Source organism: Schistocerca serialis, unplaced genomic scaffold (genome assembly GCF_023864345.2).
Source record: "Schistocerca serialis cubense isolate TAMUIC-IGC-003099 unplaced genomic scaffold, iqSchSeri2.2 HiC_scaffold_1243, whole genome shotgun sequence".
NCBI classification, from domain to species: domain Eukaryota; kingdom Metazoa; phylum Arthropoda; class Insecta; order Orthoptera; family Acrididae; genus Schistocerca; species Schistocerca serialis.
In genome coordinates, this window is record NW_026047451.1 from 25,001 (window position 1) to 30,000 (window position 5,000).

Genomic DNA, 5,000 nt, shown 5'->3' on the forward strand with positions numbered 1-5,000 from the left:
CCTGTCACAGCACACAAACAATGGCAGGAATGAAAGACACAGATCTGCCACAACCATGGAATCGGAGCGCCGCCTGTCATGAGCCAAAAGTGCATCCTGACGTGACAAATCGGATAATACCGCAGGCATCCAATTACGATAATCACTATCAACGAACCTGCCGCCCCCCCCCCCCAATACACCTTTCCCTACAACAATGTGTATCTGAACCTACGCTATATCGTACCTTAACCTAACCTATATCGTACCTTAACCTAACCTATATCGTACCTTAACCTAACCTATATCGTACCTTAACCTAACCTATATCGTACCTTAACCTAACCTATATCGTACCTTAACCTAACCTATATCGTACCTTAACCTAACCTATATCGTACCCTAACCTAACCTATATCGTACCTTAACCTAACCTATATCGTACCTTAACCTAACCTATATCGTACCTTAACCTAACCTATATCGTGCCTTAACCTAACCTATATCGTGCCTTAACCTAACCTATATCGTGCCTTAACCTAACCTATATCGTGCCTTAACCTAACCTATATCGTGCCTTAACCTAACCTATATCGTGCCTTAACCTAACCTATATCGTGCCTTAACCTAACCTATATCGTGCCTTAACCTAACCTAATTTGTGCCTTAACCTAACCTAATTTGTGCCTTAACCTAACCTAATTTGTGCCTTAACCTAACCTAATTTGTGCCTTAACCTAACCTAATTTGTGCCTTAACCTAACCTAATTTGTGCCTTAACCTAACCTAATTTGTGCCTTAACCTAACCTAATTTGTGCCTTAACCTAACCTAATTTGTGCCTTAACCTAACCTAATTTGTGCCGTAACCTAACCTAATTTGTGCCGTAACGTAACCCATGTTGTGCCGTAACGTAACCCATGTTGTGCCGTAACGTAACCCATGTTGTGCCGTAACGTAACCCATGTTGTGCCGTAACGTAACCCATGTTGTGCCGTAACGTAACCCATGTTGTGCCGTAACGTAACCCATGTTGTGCCTTAACCTAACCCATGTTGTGCCTTAACCTAACCCATGTTGTGCCTTAACCTAACCCATGTTGTGCCTTAACCTAACCCATGTTGTGCCTTAACCTAACCCACGTTGTGCCTTAACCTAACCTACGTTGTGCCTTAACCTAACCTACGTTGTGCCTTAACCTAACCCATGTTGTGCCTTAACCTAACCCATGTTGTGCCTTAACCTAACCCATGTTGTGCCTTAACCTAACCCATGTTGTGCCTTAACCTAACCCATGTTGTGCCTTAACCTAACCCATGGTGTGCCTTAACCTAACCCATGGTGTGCCTTAACCTAACCCATGTTGTGCCTTAACCTAACCCATGTTGTGCCTTAACCTAACCCACGTTGTGCCTTAACCTAACCCACGTTGTGCCTTAACCTAACCCACGTTGTGCCTTAACCTAACCCACGTTGTGCCTTAACCTAACCCACGTTGTGCCTTAACCTAACCTACGTTGTGCCTTAACCTAACCCATGTTGTGCCTTAACCTAACCCATGTTGTGCCTTAACCTAACCCATGTTGTGCCTTAACCTAACCCATGGTGTGCCTTAACCTAACCCATGGTGTGCCTTAACCTAACCCATGGTGTGCCTTAACCTAACCCATGGTGTGCCTTAACCTAACCCATGTTGTGCCTTAACCTAACCCATGTTGTGCCTTAACCTAACCCATGTTGTGCCTTAACCTAACCCATGTTGTGCCTTAACCTAACCCATGTTGTGCCTTAACCTAACCCATGTTGTGCCTTAACCTAACCCATGTTGTGCCTTAACCTAACCCATGTTGTGCCTTAACCTAACCCATGTTGTGCCTTAACCTAACCCATGTTGTGCCTTAACCTAACCCATGTTGTGCCTTAACCTAACCCATGTTGTGCCTTAACCTAACCCATGTTGTGCCTTAACCTAACCCATGTTGTGCCTTAACCTAACCCATGTTGTGCCTTAACCTAACCCATGTTGTGCCTTAACCTAACCCATGTTGTGCCTTAACCTAACCCATGTTGTGCCTTAACCTAACCCATGTTGTGCCTTAACCTAACCCATGTTGTGCCTTAACCTAACCCATGTTGTGCCTTAACCTAACCCATGTTGTGCCTTAACCTAACCCATGTTGTGCCTTAACCTAACCCATGTTGTGCCTTAACCTAACCCATGTTGTGCCTTAACCTAACCCATGTTGTGCCTTAACCTAACCCATGTTGTGCCTTAACCTAACCCATGTTGTGCCTTAACCTAACCCATGTTGTGCCTTAACCTAACCCATGTTGTGCCTTAACCTAACCCATGTTGTGCCTTAACCTAACCCATGTTGTGCCTTAACCTAACCCATGTTGTGCCTTAACCTAACCCATGTTGTGCCTTAACGTAACCCATGTTGTGCCTTAACGTAACCCATGTTGTGCCTTAATCTAACCTATAATGTGCCTTAACCTAACCTAAAGTGCGCCGTAACCTAAACTATATTGCGCCTTAACCTGACGCACGTTGTCGCTGAACCTGCTCTGTAATTGTTATGCAACCCGTTAAAGTAGTGTAGTGTTGCCTAACCGCAACCCTCGCAATATAGTTCGCTACTCGCACTGCCCGGTCCCCTGTGTATCGCGTCATGTTAAACACCTTGCAGGTGTTGCTGACTTTCCACATGCTCCTGCTATACACTGTAGTGTGGATAGCAGCAGGACGTACATGCCCCCCCCCCTTCCCCCCTGCCTTCGCAAGCTGGTCGGTGAGAAGTTTGCATGTTCAATGCCCTTCGCATGCCGACGTACTCAGCCTACGTTGTGGTACGGCCTGTCACCTGTCCGCCGATGTACGCAAAACCCACAAACTGTACTGCACATTGCTCCGTATGTACTGAATGATACATCGTGGCCCATGTGACCGTATGACGACAGCGCCTAGCAACGGCGGACCATACAGTCCAAATATTGTGCACGCAGCTACGTGTCGTCTCCCTATAAGAGCTGGATTGCAGTGTGGTACGCCATACAGACGTGTGGGAGGAACGGACGCCCTGGATGGCGATCAGCATGAGCAGTCTGTTGATGTAGTGGAGCGTGTATTCGGACGTAGTCGTCTCTTCTCACACACCGTGATAGCATGTTGCACCGCGTTCCACATCTGCGACATGCTGCAGAGGCGGGCTGACAGTCGTTCGCGCAATGGACACCGCATACGTACGGGGTCTACCTTCCACGTGTTCTCTAGGCGTGCACATGTTGTTGCGTCTATGTGGGCAGACGTAGTGTGTTGTGACACCTGACACAGGCATGCAATACTCGTTGCAAATGGCGATGGACGTGTACGTTTGCTGGTGACGTTACGCAAATGAACAACCGGTAACCCGTTGTGGTGCGGTTGTTCTCGCTAGAGGTGAATCAGTGTTGGCGACGATCGGTCGAGCTATTAACCGGTTGTTTCAGGGATACCCACCATGCCCACGAACGTGAAAGGGGACCCACCATGCCCACGAACGTGAAAGGGGATCTGGGTGTGAGGCGATACGCGGCGGTGGCTGGGTGGGACCGTCCCCGGCCGGTGAGGGGGGGCCGCCCGGCGTGCTGGCAGCGCGGTGCGTGGGCGCACGCGCTACAGCCGGCTGGTGGGGGCGGCCGGTGGCAGGCGCGCCGGCCGACGGACGCGGCAGGCGGCGCAGCTGCGCGCCGGCGCCCCCTGCTCGCGGCGCCTTGCGGCCAAAGTAGGTCCTCGCGGGCCCGGTGCGAAGCGCGGTGGCCATCTGCAGTGTGCTGGTCCGATTGAGGACTTTGTGCGCTGAGGATGCGCCGCCGCCCGGCGCTCGGCGCCGCGACGCCGTCTGCTGCTCGGTCGCCCCAGCGGTTCTCGCAGGTGGTTTGTATCGCAGCTGTGCGGACGTGTTGGCGCGTGCGCTGTGCTGGGAGAGTTCGCTTCGGCACCCAAGTAGGGCTTTTGTCCTTCTGTGGCGCTGGCGTTGGAGCTGCCGGTCACCGTAGGTGGCGCGTGTTGTCTCCCGCCGGCAATGCCACGACAGCACGCTCCCGGGCCTCTGTCGGCAGCGGCAAGCTCAGTTGGGAGCACGGGTGGTCGCACCTAAAGCGTCTACTCGCCTAACTCCGGGCGATTGCGCCTCTCTCGAACCCGACCAAGTACTTAGGACGGCGCTGCGCGCCGCCGGGACCTGAGAGGGTTTCGAGGTGTGTTGTGCAGGGGAGCTCAGCCTCCTCCTGTTTGCAGAATAATTGAGCGGACGCTTGCGTGTTCGCGCGGGCCCCCGGGACACACTCCCGGGCGGCCGGCTGCTCAGCTCTAGTTGACGCAGCTCCCTGGTTGATCCTGCCAGTAGTCATATGCTTGTCTCAAAGATTAAGCCATGCATGTCTCAGTACAAGCCGCATTAAGGTGAAACCGCGAATGGCTCATTAAATCAGTTATGGTTCCTTAGATCGTACCCACGTTACTTGGATAACTGTGGTAATTCTAGAGCTAATACATGCAAACAGAGTCCCGACCAGAGATGGAAGGGACGCTTTTATTAGATCAAAACCAATCGGTCGGCTCGTCCGGTCCGTTTGCCTTGGTGACTCTGAATAACTTAGGGCTGATCGCACGGTCCTCGTACCGGCGACGCATCTTTCAAATGTCTGCCTTATCAACTGTCGATGGTAGGTTCTGCGCCTACCATGGTTGTAACGGGTAACGGGGAATCAGGGTTCGATTCCGGAGAGGGAGCCTGAGAAACGGCTACCACATCCAAGGAAGGCAGCAGGCGCGCAAATTACCCACTCCCGGCACGGGGAGGTAGTGACGAAAAATAACGATACGGGACTCATCCGAGGCCCCGTAATCGGAATGAGTACACTTTAAATCCTTTAACGAGTATCTATTGGAGGGCAAGTCTGGTGCCAGCAGCCGCGGTAATTCCAGCTCCAATAGCGTATATTAAAGTTGTTGCGGTTAAAAAGCTCGTAGTTGGATT

General features: G+C 51.3%; 1 non-coding gene across 1 annotated transcript in view; it reads left to right on the top strand.

Moving 5' to 3' along the window:
* Window positions 1–4,344: 4,344 nt before the first annotated feature.
* The window catches only part of LOC126436738 (small subunit ribosomal RNA), a 1,909-nt gene continuing 1,253 nt past the window's right edge, over window positions 4,345–5,000 (top strand). The window contains exon 1 of the ribosomal RNA XR_007580883.1: window positions 4,345–5,000. This exon is cut by the window's right edge and continues 1,253 nt beyond it. This is a non-coding gene — a ribosomal RNA (small subunit ribosomal RNA).